Here is a 17,243-nt window from a genome sequence, read left to right on the forward strand (position 1 = left end):
TCGCCAGGCTTGTTGCATCCTCCCCTTATTCCCGTTCAGAGTCAGGCCTCCGAACTAGGCGAACTTTCGACGTCATCCAGCATGTCAGATCCTCGTGCTCTTAATGACAGAAGTCGTATAGGCCAGTTTCTAGGCTGGGTCAGAGCAGCTGCTTGACCCCAGAAAACAACCACCCGCTATGCGGTGCACGAACACAGGAGAAATAGTACGTTTCTACACCTTGAGAGAAAAATGGCAAATTTAGCAGCTCAGACTGCAGTTTAGTGAGGGGGTTAATAGCTGGTGGTTGTGAAGAGTGCCAGCGCTTCACAGCCGTAAGCAGGTGCTCAGGGGATCTCTGTGCTTTGTATTGTGCCTATAAAATGAACGTGGACGTTCTCTGGAAATCTCCCGCGTGCAGAGAGCAGTGTTGTTACCGTTATCCCCGGCGGAAAGTCGTGCTACGTGGTTAAATGCAGTCTGTGCGTATCGCTTCGTTATCAGCCAGCGGGCTACTACGTTATGGGTAAGAAGAGACCGCCCAGCGCTGACAGCGAGCGTGCTGGGAGCCAGCGGAAACAGCAGGATGACCACCCTCATCCTCGCCCGCGGGCGCTGCAGCAGGCTTGGGTCTGGGCGCTGTATTGCACGGGACGGTCCGTGGAAGCGCCCGCTCCAGCTGCCTGCCAAGCCTCTCCTCGCGGTTATTTACTGGTTTTCTGGGTCCCCAAATCCTGCCTGCAGCACACATGACCAGCGCGCTCGCAGCGCACGAAGGGGTGGCGAGGAAACTCGTGTGCGTGCAGAGCAAGGAGCACCAGAGCGTAGCGCGACCACGAGAGCAGGCGTATGGCTGGCGTCAGCTCCTTGGCGCTGGCACAAACCCCAGTCTGGACGAAATGGCTGGTCCTCGGGGTTGCCCTGCCCTCAGCCCTTCCACTGTGCAGTTGCATACCGGAAACGTTCCCAGATTGAGGTACCACGGCACCTAGGTGTCCCAAATCTAGCCCCAGCCACAAGGTGAAGCCACACTGGTCTACTATAACAGAGCCACTTGGGGACGTGGTGGAGTAAGGCACCTGTTAATAGATCTAAATAGTAATAATAATGATAACTTTAAAAACTATCAGATTAAATCACCTGCACCTTTATCTCCTAGTATGTCTCTAAGGCAGGACCCAAACCATCACTGTTTTGTGGGCAGATACTATCAAATGCAGAGCTATTTACTTGAAATAAGAATTTTTTTTCCCCTTCTTCAAAAGAAAATCTGGCTTCTAACTGTTAATAACTGGTTTTTTTCCTGAAACACCTCTATACAATGTGGCACCAGAGTGTCCAAACACCAAACTGCCCCTTTCCAGCACACTGGGTGCTCTTTGCTGCCATTTCACTTAAGCCGTTTCTTAACTCCATTAGAAACACAGCCAATAAAAATCTCCTGAAAACACTGTTCCCAATTAAAATTAGCCCTTATGAAATCAGTATCACAGCCACCAGCTTAATATATTTCTCCCTAGAAGAACTTACAGTGCTTCCTTGATGAACCCCCAAGCATAACAGTTTCCACAGTGATTACAGAAAAAGTAGGAGTGCCAGAAATAACATTGTTAAATGGAAAACATCCCCTGCGCTGGCTCTCACACATACACACGCCCTTGCCCATCGAGCGCAAACGGGCCCCGCAGCGCCGGGAGCGATGGCTCTCGGAGCCCCGAGGAGCCCAGGCACCAAGTGCCCTCTCCGGGCAAGCGCAGCCACAAACGTCGCTGCAAACTGAGTTCAGGTATCCTCTGTGCACGCACGGGCGACAACGTTCCCTTCCAACAGGGATGTAACCCGTGACCGTATTCCCAAAGCAACTCCCCAAGTACGATACTCGGTATATTTTTCAGAGTGAGGCAGGACAAAACGAACGCTCAGCATGGAGTTTCCTGCACTGCGAAAGGCTTTTTCGGTTCTTGACGCAGCGCTGGTGCAGAAGCAGGAAAGAGAAGTACCGGGCAGCCAAGATTCTCTGAACTGTCCCCCTTCAAGGCGCAAATGCATTCAGTTATTTGAACTCTAAAGCATGCAAAGCTGCAGTTTCCATTCTCGCCCTGGGACGCAACCGGGCGCGCGTTTCCAGCACGCTCCCCGGCGCATCGGCTTGTCCTTCCCGCTCCCGGCTGCGAGTAGCGCTGCCTTCTGAATTCAGTCAGGCACAGACATCTGCACCGCTCTCTGCGGCTGCGCTGCCACGCTATCCCTGACTTTCCTCCTTCATTTACGAACAGAGAGAGAAGGTTTTCAGCAAACACCTTTAGAAAACGCTTTTCAGCAATAGGTGCCCTCCCCAGCTTTAACTCCTTCACTGGCTTGTTTCTCTCAGGAAATGAACAAAAAGAACACACTTTTTTTTTGTTGTTTTTAAATCTTTTTGCTCGCCAACCGAACACCGGTTCCTGCCCTCTCCCCACACCCGCTGCATACGCTCCCTCCTTTTAGCTCTCCATCCCTGCGTCATTTCGGAGCTGGGGGCTGAGTGTCTTTACCAACCAAGAGCCTTGCTTGACCTCGGTGGGACTCAGCATACTTGTCCATGCAAAGAAGGACCACATCTGTCACCTTAATTCACAGTACCAATTACTAAGGTACCTGCCAAACTTACCATTCACTTAGGAAGCTACTGCTCCAATTAACGAGAGATGGCTGAACCGAGTTCAAAAAAAAAAAAAAAAATTAGCAATGCGCAGCTGTGTTTGTTGTGATACCTCTTCGTTCTCAACGTGACTTTTGGTGATTCCTTTTTGTCCTCATCCACAAGCAGAACCTCCCAGGGCAGGCTAGATACATGACTGACTGCCAGGGAATGACTTAGCTCCAGTTGAGAGGAATTGGGATTCGAGGCTTTTTGTTACAGTGACATACTTGATGGCCTTCGTTTCTGCTCTTACACCTGTTTACTTAGAAAAATTCAAATGCTGCTTTATCATTTTGGCGTAACATCTCCTATCTTCCGAATAATTCTGAATTCTGATTAATGCAAATACGAACACAGAATATTTTCTAACTTTGCAGCAAATCCCCACAGGTGGATGACAGATCAAAACATGAAGGCAGCAGACCTTGACTACGGCAATGAATTACAGGCAGAATCAGAAAGAAACTATATTCCATGGAGACTATAAGGCAACCAACACCTCATCTGGGACTTTCCCTTAACTTCTTTAAAGACCTAAGACCTGCGTAATGCATAATAAAGCCAACACCGCAGGCTTTTCTTCAGCAAAAGCAAGCAGCACAGCACTGCCTTAGGGTTACGAAAATTTCTGCAGTTTGGCAGTCATGGTTGTAGCCTTGCGCGCTTTACTGTTTCTGAAAGCAAACAGCGCCATTTAAAACAGGTTTACAAAAGCAGCAAGGATTCAGTTTTAATAAACACTCCTCGAACTAAAAAAGGGATCGCCTTAGTAACGATACAAACCAGGGCGGCACATTTGTCAGCCAGCGAGCCGCTGATATCAAACGTGAAGGTCTAGGCTGCGCTGCCGAAGGGGCCACCTGCACGGCGTGAGGGAGATCTCGGGTGAGTCCTGCATCCCTTTTATCCTTTTCTGCAGCTCTTCGGGCAGCTGGCAGACCGTCAGCACTAAAAAGCATTAGCCTCCTCAGTCCCGAGTGCTCACACACTACAGCTATGAATCTTTACCATGACATGTTTCCATAGTTATTTGCAGTCACTCACTGTAGCATGAAACACTTAGAATGCTATTTAAAATAGTATCTTTTTACTTGTATTTAGCATTTTTCACACCGGTGGAAAAACTCTGTGGTGTTTTACAAACTGCTGCGGCAGGAGTGTGGCAATGCTCCTGGGAGGGTGGGAGAATATTTTTAACCCCATTTTACAGAAGTGGGAACTGAGGCACACACTTTTCCACAAAAGGATATTGGCCAGAAACACTTCTAAATTCTTGCAGAATAACTTCCAGCAGAGATTCTCCCTTCCAAAAGAAATGTACACTTATTCCAAAATACAGTGGTCACACTGTTGTGTCCTTGCCAATTTTCTCACATAAACAGAGTGGTGAAATGGTGGGGAAGAGTGGGTTCACTTCAGTTTTTGTTAATTTTAGTCTGAGAAAGTCATGAAGGAAATACCTGAGCACTACGAGCAGGTTTGTGGGAGGTAATTAAACACCCAGCCTGACTCCCCTTCCAACTCCGAAAAGCTTCACATTCTTCTGTAGATATCTACAACTCTATTTTTATACTTGGTTCTGGTCTGACCTTTTATTGCACTACTTTGTTCCGAAGTCAAACACTCTACACCTTAAAAATGAAGCCATTTTTATTTTAAACACAACCCAAACTTTGTTTTCCTCCTTCAAGTGTGCAAAGACCCAACACATTTTTGTTCGGCTCAAATACACACAGAAATACTTTATCCCGCCCCTACCAGCCCTGACTTCCTTCCACAGCAGAAATCTCTGAGTTCAGCCCACTTCTCAAGCGGAGATGCCAAGAGGCTTCCTCAAACTTGACTAAAGAAATTCCTTAGCTATTTCCACTTGTGCAAAGAATAACTGCTACGCGCAGCCCTTCTAAGGAAAATCCACTCGAGAAACACTAGGCAATCCTTGTTCTCACGGAGCCTGCATCCCCTTAAGGAACAGGAATTACCTCTCCCTCCTTCATCATGCCAAGCCAGCTAATAACACTTAAATTGCTGCTTTCCAAGTGTAGGATTCCCAGCTGATATAACTTGGTGTAGCTCTAGTGACTCCAAGGAGTTTATCACATTCACACCCCTGTGGCAGAGAAGGCAGCAACTGCAAATTACCAGCCTGCTACCAAATACTAGTTAACCTAGCAAAGCAAGACGTCTACTGCTGCTCTTATTTTATAGGTGATGCATGTCATACCAGGGCTCTCTGAAACCTGTGAACTTTATGAAACTTTTTTTTTTTTTATTCCTATTCACCTAATTTTAGCCTCATCTTCAGTTAGCCTATATTTTTCATTTACATTAGCAGATCTCCCCAGAAGGAAACAAAACCAAGAAAATCGAAAAAAGGGCAGGAGGAAACAAATGAAACCCGTGGGCAGCTATTTAAAGAGTCAGTGATGCCTCATGGAAAACTCTGAAACACATTCCATTCACTGACAAATCTGCTGCTTTGGCCTTGAGTTGGTTGTGGCTTCCCTTGGGGTGCTCACTGCTCGAGACAGTAACCTGAAAATAAGGGAATGGGGAAAGGTTTTTCTATTAGACACCCTTTTCTGGGCAACTCCCAGCAGTTTGGGGCAAGAGGCACCAGCTAGAGGTCAGGGGCCCAAGGTGTTTCACTCCTGACTCCCTAGAAAGCTCACAGGAGCTCTCCACGTTTCACAACCTGTTTTGCAAAGCTTGTACACCACTACCTAAATAACAACCCCTCATTCACCTCCGCCAGATCAAATGACTGGAGACTGCACACCATCATTTCTAGAGGAGACACTGAGAGTTTTAAAGCATTAAAGCCACAGCTTACTCATCTTACTATATTACATTCGGGGAGCATGTGCCCAAACATGCACTTGGCTTACTAGCCTTGTACCATGAGACCATACCCTACTCTGAGTCAAGAACACAATCAGCTTGCAACACAGCACCACGTAGGTCCCGTCATCTCTGCCGGCTCACAGCAGAGCCAGCAGATCCATTATGACATTGCTTCTAGACTGGTCTACCAAGAGACTAATCCTACACCTGAAGCTGAAGAAGGCCGGTCCATGTATGTCTGAGACTTAAAATCTACTACTAATTACTATGAAAAATAACAGTAGGTGGTTATATAATTAAAAGCTGTACCAATTTTGTTCCTTTTAAGTTCTACGAAGTAGTAAACTACCCTTCAGTACAGACCATCTAAGCAACGCAATAGTTGGATTTCAATTTGGACACAGGAGCAGGGCAATAAAGACTTCAGGGAACTACTACACTTAAAACCAGATTTGCTGGGAAAAGGGCCAGGTTCAATTTTACTGGATTCTACTAACATTCTTCTAAATTGTACCACCAAATGAGGGCTCAGCAAACACCTCCAGGCCTTGATGCATCCGAGAGGAACATTATTGCAGAAACTGAAATCCAACATCCAATTTAGCTGGATCAAGCCAATTTTTGACACACCTTAACCTTCCGGGATCCTAAAATCTGCAGGTCTAATAATAAAGCAGAGCAAAATAACTGAAACCCCAAAGCCTCCCAGCGCTGCAGAACCTAACGGCTTAATGAACAGGGGAGCCTCCAAAGTCCGAGCAGCTGATCAGCCTGTTCACAACTGCTCGCTCGCTCACTCCAGTAGTGTTGCTCTACGAGCGCTTTGTGCCAATGTGAGACACCGCACCGGACTCAAGGCAGTGAAGAACAAACAGCCCCAACTCACAGCAAGTCCATTTTGGTAGTGTAGGAAAATTTGATCCCGCTCATGCTTCTGTCCTATTTAGCCCTGCTTAAAAGTTGCTGAGAAGTTCCCAGAAGGAAAATGCCCCCAAATCAAAACTGCTGTGCTGCTGAAAAAAAGGTGTTAAAAGAAAAAAATAAAGAAAAACTAGATGCATTTAAATGGATTAGTTATTACTCTTTCTCTTAGGGAAAAGACTTCCCAGAAGATTTCCATGTAGCAAATGTTCAGGGACTTCTCTGCTCATCTCAGTCTGCTCTGCAGCGAATTTCCTCACCTTACCCCGCCGCACGTGCAATCCTTGCTCACCTTCTAAGAGAGCTCAGAGCAGTGGGCAGTAAGTGAAAGCTTACTACATGGACTACTCACGGCCTGGATCACTGGGGAGCAAGGGGCTGTGCTTGGTTCAGGGCTTTTCAAAGAAAATGAGGCAAGGTAGAGGATAAGGAAGATTTATTGCACATTAACTAAATGTTTTTTGAATGACTGAATAATCCCCTAGTTTAACACGGGCCCTCCCTGACACACAAAGCTTCCTTTGATGCTCATTAAAAGGTTCACCTTATGCAGGCATGTAATTAGAGCAGGGCAGGACGAAAATCCCTATTCTGATTACTGCACCGATTATAGAGACCGAGATCCCAGCCGACTGCGCAGAGCTGGCCTCGGAAAGACTATGTCTCGAATTCAAGTTGTGTAGCAGTGGGAGCACTAGTCACAACTGTCCTCGTACAAGGTGGTCTCGGCAGAGCCCAGGAGAGGGAGCGCAAGTGAGAAATCAGTCACTCTGACAGGCCCAGATTAACAAGCAAAAGGTGGGAAGAATTCGGCAAGTGTAATGGGCAGAATGGAAAACAGAATAAACACTTCCCCAGCATCCTAACTGGCCCTACTGACTGCTGATCCCAGTAGAGCCATAAAGATCTACTAACAAGCAGTCTTTTTAAAGTCAGAGACAATGGTGTTGAATGTATATTTTAAATAAATTGCTTTCCTTTCCAAAGTTTGTTTTTTTTTTTTTAAGTTTGAACCCCTTGCCAAGAAACTAAATTGCTTTAAAACGATTTAGAAATGGCGAGTCTGCTGAAACACTTTTTGCATTCAACATGTGCAGCCAAATGTGGCCAGAAGTTATGACGGCAGAGCTCCTCTGAGCACAGAGTCAGCAGGAAGCTCGACGATCAGGGGAGACGGAGGAAACCAGAGGAAATCCAGCTATTCTAACGCAGAAGGAGCTACCCGACATGGCCATGGGAATTTGCCAGTGACGTACTGCGGGGAGTTCCCAGGAGCCCCTCATTAAGGACCTGCCACCCAATCGACAGGACGGCTGTGGTGATTTCCCAAGGCTGGATACACTTCCCTACACTCTCCGATTACTGCTAAACCACCCATGTCAGTGATGCCTTATCCCCGGGGCTCAGGAAAGGTTTCTCAACAGCCCTTTTGTTTTTAACTTCGGAATAAACGTTATTTTCGGAGCCTTTTCTCAGAGGACTTACCCCTCTGGATCGCCTTAGTAGTTCCCCACATCCGATCACGCTCGCACAAGCTGCGCGAGGCTGAACACTGCACTATTCTGTTGACAGCCTCTGTATATTTTTCAAGAGCAAACTCTAAATATTTCTGAGTTCGCTCGCCCCGTGGTTCCACTCCCTCTTCAGCCATGGTTGCGCAAACATGCTTTTGCTCAAATGGGAAAACAAACGAGCAGGGTCTGCAGTCCCTGCTCTGCTTTTTCTGCCACACGTGCACCCGAACAGCCCCTCGCCAGGGCAGAAGGAAAAGAAATCGTCTGAGAGTCCCTTGTTAAAATACTGAGAGCGCGGTATAGAAGCCGCGCTGGGACATACAAATCTTTCTCTCACACAGAGAAATCAGAAACGCTCATTGCGGTTTAGGATAAAAATGATCAGTCATCGTGAACAAGAATACACCCCCTTCCTTTATACTGCAGTAGCTCCCCCAGAAGAGGAGAGGGGGTTCCTCAAAGGCAAACAAGCAATGCACCTCTGGGTGCGCTGAGCATGTCCCAGGCGACATGAGGCACAGAACAAGCAGCTTGGTGGCAGCATGTTCATCAGCTAATCAACCAGTAGTTTCTGAAAGTTTGTCTTTGATGCGCAATTTACAGAAGTTCTCTACTATTTTTTTTTCCTTTTCTTAGTAATCACTGCTGTGATTTTTTCACTGGAATGAGAAGCCAGGCTGAAAAGACCTGGAGACAGAGGCCTTTCTTCACAGAAGCAAGACAGGACAGCATATATTACCTGACATCTCCTACTCCAGTATCTCTCTCATTCACTAAAGGATACTTCTCTAGACATGAAAGAAAACAGATTTCCAGGACCTTCTCAGATGGACCTTAGATGTCTGCTAAGACCGTCAGTGGGGGAAGAAGGGGATGGGGCAAGGAGGATCATGGTAATGAGCTTTGGAGTCTGTCGAAACCTGTGAGCCAAGTGAGGACTAAGATGTCCCACCCCACGCAGATCCCACCTATTCTTGCTGGGAATACCCACTCTGACAACACTGTGCACATTTTTCTATGAGAATCAAAAATGTTCCTGAAATACTGAGAAAAAAATGACAGTTCCCCAACAAGCATGAACAGCTCTCCTCCGCTTCGCATACCAGGGGGATTTCTGAAGCCCAGTAATACAAGAGAGACAAGAGAAATGAAGAAGGGGCTACCAGGACATCCAACGGCTTGCTTTCCAGACACTGAAGGTTAAAAGCGTCCCTGCACGCTAACACTAATAATCTTCTGACATGGGGAAACTAAAAGCCTATAAGCTACAGGTTATCCTTTAGCAGCAGCACAGGGTTTGGATTGTATTGCTCACACCATAAATCACGGTGTCAGCTGCCCCGGCCACTTCCACTCACCAGAGTGTAACTGGGTAAAAGTGCCAGGCTTTCGCGATGGTTGGCCAATTAGCTAAAGAACAAGAAAAGAAAAAAAAAATGCACAGAACCTTTTCTGGAATAACAATCCACACATTTGCATAGAGCAGCTCAGCACGTGTCTGCATTTCTGGTCGCACCTTTGGGTGCATCAAAAGCGTTTATTAATTTCCATCGAGAAGGATTAAGAAGCTTAAATCGCTAGCACTCACTTACTCAGACTTAGTGCATTTTAAAGCTGCCTCATTTTAGGCTGATGTGCAGGTGCTAATCGGCAGCAAAACCCTTAAAAGGATAAAATGCCCAACGGGTCAGCCCCAGGTATAGGCCCTCCCTCTCTGCATCTAGCAGATTTTCCCTACTCACCTTCCTGCACTAGTCTAGCAGATATTTTTGACTCTAAGTTGGGAAAGTCAGTTTGATAGGAACTCACTCATGAATTTTACTAGCACAGCGTCTTTACTAGAGTCACGTGTCGGCCAAGAACAACCCTTTCACTCCCCACTTGCTTTCCTGTGCAAATGATAAGGAGGAAATCCGTCCCAGACAGGCAGCTCCCCAAGCACTGGTGCCACATGGTGCAAGGAGTGAAAGTCCTCGGCTTGGAGGATGTTAATTAGAGGTGCCCGCCAATTAAGACTCGGACTGCAGTTTATTTATTTGCCAGCGCAGGCACCCGGGCTGTCTGGCGGAGGATCAAGAGAAACAAGCCCTTGGTGTTTACAGTATACAGTAGTCCGACATCCAGTAACTCCTGGTTACTCATTACAGTGACCTCATCAGGGAGACATGCCCGAGTGTTACAAGTGCTCTTAATTCACTTACGCCTGATCTGCTGCGCTTCCCCCAGCCGCCCCTTTCAGCACTGACCAGAGCTGATACAAGGAAAAAAAAAAAAAAAAAAGTACCTCCCCCCCCCCCCCAAAAGCGTAGAGTGCCTGGAATGAAGCAATCAGATTTGTTACCTGCACATGCCCCCTGCACTGCAGCCGCGGCTCTCCCATGACTCTGCCCGGTGAGAGGTAGGGACCCTGGGACTCCAGGGGGATCTTCTGCCCGGGCTGCAATAGAAAAGGTTAGTTTAAAGCTCCTTATTTGGGCAGTGATGTAAAGGGAAGTTGTTCAGGCAGCGCCACCCCCTTTTTCCATTCACTACACATTGTTTCCTGTTGTCAAGCAGCTGCTGTGGCTTTCGGCACAGACAAGGGAATCCTTCAGCCCCTGGCTGCCTCCGGGGCATTGCACAACTCGCTGCGAGCCGGGGGCTCGGGCAGCCCTCTCCCAACTCCCAGCGGCTCAGCCGCCCACACGGGGGTTAAAACCCACCAGGGCTTGAGCACAGGCGCTGGAAGGAGACCGTCTCGCTCGCTCTCACGCACGCACACAAGCGCTCCCCATCACAAAGGCGGCTTCTTGCCTGCAGAGCTGGTGCCGTCGGAGGGCGAGGGAGCCCGGCTTCGCCCCCCCCCAACCCCCCGGGGAAGCGGGCAGAGGAGGCGGCTCCTCGCCGCGGCTCCCCGGGGCTGCGGCGCCGCGGCCGAGCCCGGCGGGGCGGAGCGGGGCCGCTGGCCGGGAGGGGCGGCCGAGCCCGACGGGGAGCCCCGAGCCCGGCGGGCGGAGCGGGCTGCCGGCACGGCTCTCCCTCCCCTCTCCAGCCCTCCCTCGCCGCCTTCCTCCCCCGCATCCTCCTCCTCCTCGCTGCCTTCCCCGCCTGTCCCAGCCCCCCGCCGGCGCTGCCCGCGGCAGCCTCCCCCGGCGCCGCGCTGCCCTCGGGGCCGGCCGGGGCGGGAGCTCCGCTCCGCTCCGCGGGGGCAGCGCCCCGCCGGGAAAGCAGAGGGGGCGGGCAGCGACAGCGCCTCCGCGGCGCGGGCTTGCGCGGGCGCTGCGGGGAGCCGGGGCGGCAGTTGTGGCTGGGGGGGGGGGGGGAGGACGACACATACAGCCCTGGCCGCTCCGTCGAGGGAGGACGCCAAACCGAAGGGGACCCGTGTGCATCCCCCCCTCCCCGGCCCGGCGGTGCGGGAGGCAGCGGCAGCACTGCCCACGTTCCCGGCCGGGCTTTTCCAGCGAAGGGAAACTCTGAGCTCACGTCGTCCACCCCGGCCGCGCAGAGGCGTGCGAGGGCGGGCGCGGCTCGTCCCGTCCCGTCCCGTCGCGACCCGTCGCGACCCGGCTCGGCGGCCGCGGAGCGGGGCTGCGCCACCGCGCTCGGCCCCGCCGCCTGCGCGGCCCGCTCCGACCTGCGCCGCGCACCCTCTCGCAGTGCCCGTGCAGCACCGTCCCCTCAAGCTGATTTATCCCCACCCCCGCACCCCTTCTTCTTCTTTAAATTAATTACTGCCCGTAACAAACTGCAAGCCTGCTCCCTTCTACTAAAAGGAGGAGACAAAGTGCTCCTTCATACGGCTGCAGGCAGACAAAATGATCAGCCAGGCGAGCTCTGCAGAGCGTGTTCCTGTTCCACGTGGTGATGGCAAAAGGATTTCGGCCGTGTTTTTCCTGGCTCCCATGCGGGATCCCGCTTCCAGGCTGGTGGGGGGGGTGGGGGGGGATGTATGGAGCCCGGCCCCGAGATGAGCTCAGAGGACAGAACAAGATAACCCTGGGTTTTGAGTCCAGGCAGCTGTAAAGAGGCAGGCTTGGGATTTTTAGAAGAAAGCAGAATAGTAACTTTGCATCCCAAGCTGTGTTTACATTTAAAATTTATGTCTGTATTCAGCAGAATATTTTTCATGCTTCTTCTATAGCAATTAGCAGTTTACTACACATAGGGTTTTACTGGCAAAAATGAGAGCTATCACCAAGGTTACTTATTTTGCTCAGTTGATCAGTATATGCTTGATAAGCATATATTGCCACTATATGGTATATCTGCTAAAACTCTCTCTTTCTGGTGTAAAGCAGCACCAATAGAGCTGGTAGAGCTATCCTAGCAAACCTACACTAGAGCCCTCCAAACTCGTGATAAAAAATCACTACTCTGAAAAACTCTTGCCAAGCCTACGTTCCTATCTGACTCTAGACTATAAAGGCAGGATTGAGCCAAAAAAGTCATCTAACAAAGAAATAACGATGATGTGAGGTCCCTATGATGGAAAGAATTATGCTGGCAGCCAAACAAGGAACCTAACAGGCCGGGCTTTTTGGGGTGAACATCAACAGAGTTGTTGTTTCACTCTGTAAACAGAATGCTGCTTTTCAGGAGAATTAATGATTGGAAACCTGCTACCAAAACACCAGTCTGGCCTCTCTCCAGTCAACCACAGAGCAGCTTCATTCGAACTGCATCCCCAAAATGCTTTCAGTGCTACAAATGAGAAACTACCATACAATGCATTCACTTTCTATGTGCCCATTAGCTCCTCAACAGTCCAGTTTCACCCCTAATTTCAGCTTCTCTCATTCTGGACAGAGATGAGAATAAGAGTGTGAGTGCTTCATAGCATTATTTGTTTAGTTGTACTCACATGCTGTCATGGTCTCCCCCCATCTCTCTCAGCTTGAGTCACTTTGGTATAAGCAGGTGCAGTTGCTTAAGGTCTTTAAGGAATATTACGGATGCGGTCAGACACCGGATACACTAACAGGCCCAGAAGGACTCTAAACCAGAACATGTGGAACTGCCCTTACCCTCCCAAATCAGATTTGATAAACACTGAAATTGGGTGTGTTTTCCCTTTACGCTGACTTTCACATCGGACTCCTTCCAATTACTAGTCAAAAGATGATCTTTCCCCGTTGCTAGGGTTACAAACCTCAGCAGCGCATCCAGTTTGCTTCTTACCCCAGAAAACAGATCGCATCTGGAGCTCGGCACCAAGCTCTGCATGATTCACTGCGCCACAACTGACTTGGGTTTGCTTGGCCAACAGCTTTAAGAATTTGGGTTTGTCACTGAAGGGCAGATAACGTAACCCACTGATGCAAGGGGACTGAATATGGCAAGAAATCAATTGTCTTAATCGGTTTGAACGTTAGCATTTGGAAAGTCATGTAATAAATGAAATGCAGCTCACAGGAGCATGGCCACGGCATGAGGACCACTAAGCACAAGCGAAACCAGCCATCCCACTGGACAGAAATCTGTCATTGACTCCAAGCCAGTGTGGAAAATCAGCTTTTTCTCAGTTATTGCGCAAGTGTCTCCGATTCCATCAGGAGCCTCCCAATGGTAATGATCTGCCTGGGCCACAGAGGTGGACAGGTAAGTTCCTTCGGAAGCGTGTACAGTTTTTCCTCCCCTTCTTCGCATATAGGGATATCCTGAGAAAGGACTGTGAGAAGCACTTGTTAAAATATCCCCTTGCAGCCTGAACAGGCAAGGGTACATCGCATGCCTGAGAGAGAATTCAGCACTTCTTCTGGTGAAGTATCTTTCCCTGGAAGACACAACCCCAGGACTCACGAAAACAGTAACAAGGTGCTAACTGCTGTCTTGACAGCATACCACAAGAGTACCACCCGTGGGCACATTTAAAATTTTCCTCAAAGGACATGCTATGGATTTTTGTTTGGTTTAGCCAACACCCTTGAGTTTCCTGGTCACACACCCAAATGCCCTGTCCCCGTTGACCTCTATATTACAACATACAAAAGGTCAATATATTTTTCCCTTGAAGGGTACAAATGCTGCCATTCAAATGCAATTAATACAAAGGTGTTTACCCAGCGGCTGTGGCTTTTCTTAGGCGGAAGAGAGTGGTTTTGCTTAAATGGGAAAATGAAGGGAGAGGTGCCCTTGCATTTCCTCTCCTGACTGCAGCGTCAAGGACATACAGGGTTAAGCCTAGGCCACGATGAGCAGTTCTGTGCAAATCCTTTGTTAGAAACCAGCATTTAGTCAGGAAACGGCCTGTCTTCAGGTCTAGTATGGTTAAAATAACCACATCTCACTTTACTTTTAAAGGTCAGACTTTCTTCCTCCCTCAGGGTTCTTGAGGGGTTATGATACCTCCCCATCCCTTCACCCAAGCTTATTCACCCCAGCGTGGTCCAGGATGTGCAAAAATTACCAGCTGTCTGTCAAGGCCGCTTTGAAACGGTTTCTACCTTTTTTTTTTTTTTTTTTTTTGAGCACGATTAGTTTTTTCACCTCCTCCGATGTAGCACGCTGGTTTCTAATGCAGTCCTCAGAGCACTTTCTGGTGGTCTGCTCACTCCCAGCTGGTCACACCTTCCTAACTCATCTCTTTTTTTCCTAATGCTACATTACATTGACAGAGGTTGAAAGCATGGTCAGTACTTTCAAGTTTTCCATATACGCGACTGCCAGAGTTCCTATTTGAGCATTGGGTAAGTGTGAATGGGAAAGGAGGCTCCCTTCACTGTGGCGTGGGAATTTGGGATTTTCTTATAAACTCTTCCACTGATTCCTTATATAATTATCAAGAAGTTATTTCACCTTTCTACGCTGAAGTCTTCTCACCTGGGGAAACAGTCTGGGGATTTACAAAGCTTTTTATTGTTTTATTTTTATATTTTTTTAAGCATCTATGTCCAAGCATGAGCAATCACACTCTTGATTGGAAGAGGGGACTGGGAAAGAGGCCACGATGTCATATTCCCAGTTTTGGAAAGCTGGAGCGGCACAAATCTATGAATCAAACGCGACATCTTCAAACATATTTAACCACCTTTTAAAATTTGAACTGTAAATCCTTTAGGCACCTAAAAATGAAATGAGATCTTCAAAAGTTTGAGGTTCTCAGCCCCTCCGTCAGTAATACTGAAAAGAACTGAACTCCCCACGCTTTTGGAAATCCCATTAGGCACCTTTCCTTCGATGTGTTTATTTTTAACAGTCTGACACCCGAAGCCCACGTCCCTTTTCAAACATGACATCAGCAGTCAGGAACTTAATTCTCACTGAAAGGCAGTGCCAGTTTGGCTGCTTGTGAAACTCGGTCGGCCCTGCTCTCCCGACTGCTGGTACCAGATCTAACATTTCTTTGCTTTGGGACCTCAGGCATCTCGTGAGCTCCGCGTCTCACTTTTCACATCTGCAAAATGGGAATAACAAGCCTCCTTAACTCAGAAGGTCTTTGTGCTCATTAAATGTTTCAAAAAGCATTCAGGAGACTCTTCCCCAAAAAATCACTGCAAAGTTTCATTATTATTCCAACACTTACATTAAAGACACATGTCCTGGTAAGTAGCAGGCATGAGGAATCATTATGCTAATTTTAGACAGAGCATCTGCTCAATGTTAAATCTGAAACTTTGTCCTGAAGAAATAATTTGAATTATTTTTCTTCAGAAGTGACATTTGTCAAACAATATGTTGTGAACAGAAATTGCAGCCAGCGATGAGTAATTCAAGCGAATACATGTATCCTGCCATGGTGAAAAGCGCTTGGGTAGAAGAGGTTGGTGCATTTTGGCATGACGGGAATTAATGAATAAACTCTCCGAGCTCTTCCTGCCGCAGAGCCGTTTCGCCACCTCCCGCACGTGGCACAGCTGCGCGACTCGCCCGGTAGCCGTGCCCTGGAGAGCCTTCTTCCTGCGCGCGCCCCTCCGCTCTACCTTAGCTCCTCGCCGCCGGCGATTACACAGTTCCCTAGCTTTCTGTCTGCGCCCTGCCTGCCGCTCAGCCTTACCCAGCGAGTGAGTCCGTTTGAAAGCTGTAACCTCTCCCCTCGGGAGCGCCTGACCGCTGGTACGTACAGCAAGCACAGGGCCTTAAAGCAGCGCTTATTGCACCCCTGGAATAAACGACATCTATGTCTTAGAGCAGCTTCTTGCCTGGTTCTTTGAACAAGCACCTCAGCGGCTTCCTGCTTGCCCAGTCCAGTTTTGCAAATTAACTGGAGACGGGAGATACCATCTTTAGAGCTGTAAGTTTGGGCCCTCTTGTGTTTGCACCGGAGGAAGGGACAAGGCTACCTGGACGCGCTCGTTCCCCTTCCTTCTTGTTTTTCTGCACAACCTTCCTATCAGTTTTAGGCCAGTAATTTCCAGCCAGCCTGCAGAGCCCTGGGCATCCGGAGGCAACTCGTAAGGGTTTTGTGAGTTGTAACTCAGAAGAGCAAACCCAGTGCCTGGTAGCGTAAATATGCTTTGCAAGTGACTGCGCCCTGCTGTAGAAATGTAAGATTTACAAATCAGAAAAGGTTGGAAACCGCTGACATAGGTCAATATACAGTAAACACCCTGATAACCACATCAATACACATGAAACAAGTTACTACAGAGTAGGTCTACATCTGCTAGAGTGGGTTTCTATACATAACAAGTGTAAATTTGAAAATTAAATAAGCATTTTTACCTGATTTTTTGGATTATACTGTGCATACAGGAATCATTTCCAACCCCCCCCCCCAAAAAAAAAAAGAAAAAAAAAGTGCCATTTTGCTTTTAACAACTGAATTTAAATGCTCACAATTTGCCATCACACAACCTATTGGGGAAAATTTTCTGAATTCTACACCATAGAGTTCCTATGTCCTATTAAAAATTGTTCTTGGGTCAAATTTCCTAAATGCCTAATGGTAAAACCATTCACTGATCCCTGAGCCATATCCTTTTTGTCGGTATTATGGGTATATAATCTGCAAGTACCTGCCAGCCTTTCAGACAAAAGTCATTATTTACAAATCCAATAGTGCTGGCTAAAACCTGTTTTCCCCTAATTTTGACCCAGACAATGCTTCTCAAATAACGGCAATCATTTATGACAGTGAAATCATCAACCGTCCCGTGGAAATATCCTGCTTAAATTCATTTTTTGCCTTAAACATGGCATGGCAAAGGATGCTCTTATCATGAATTCCCAAGCAGGAATCTCAACAGCAGCAGGGAGAACGACACGCAGCCCTGAGGCCTGAATCTCCCAAAGTGCAATGCAGAGTACATACATCCAAAGACCTCTCTCTAGGAGGCACAGAATAACAGCCATATGTAGCAATCAGCAGTGGCATGTGGGGC

The 17,243-nt window shown here is 48.2% G+C and overlaps 1 protein-coding gene across 13 annotated transcripts in view; it reads right to left on the reverse strand.

Moving 5' to 3' along the window:
• Nucleotides 1-17,243, reverse strand: part of HIVEP3 (HIVEP zinc finger 3) — a 335,389-nt gene that overhangs the window by 111,778 nt on the left and 206,368 nt on the right. For 9 of the 13 annotated variants that reach the window (XM_068917181.1, XM_068917188.1, XM_068917183.1 and 6 more), the window contains one exon: nt 10,283-10,378. The exons of 1 other annotated variant lie outside the window; for it this stretch is intronic. The gene's annotated coding sequence lies outside the window, so the exon portion shown is untranslated. Of the gene's footprint in view, nt 1-3,445; nt 3,632-10,282; nt 10,379-10,643; nt 10,854-17,243 lie in introns of those variants that run through there. 3 more of the 13 variants (XM_068917184.1, XM_068917182.1, XM_068917190.1) reach the window with 3 other exon arrangements.

This window comes from Struthio camelus, chromosome 23 (genome assembly GCF_040807025.1).
Source record: "Struthio camelus isolate bStrCam1 chromosome 23, bStrCam1.hap1, whole genome shotgun sequence".
NCBI lineage: Eukaryota > Metazoa > Chordata > Aves > Struthioniformes > Struthionidae > Struthio > Struthio camelus.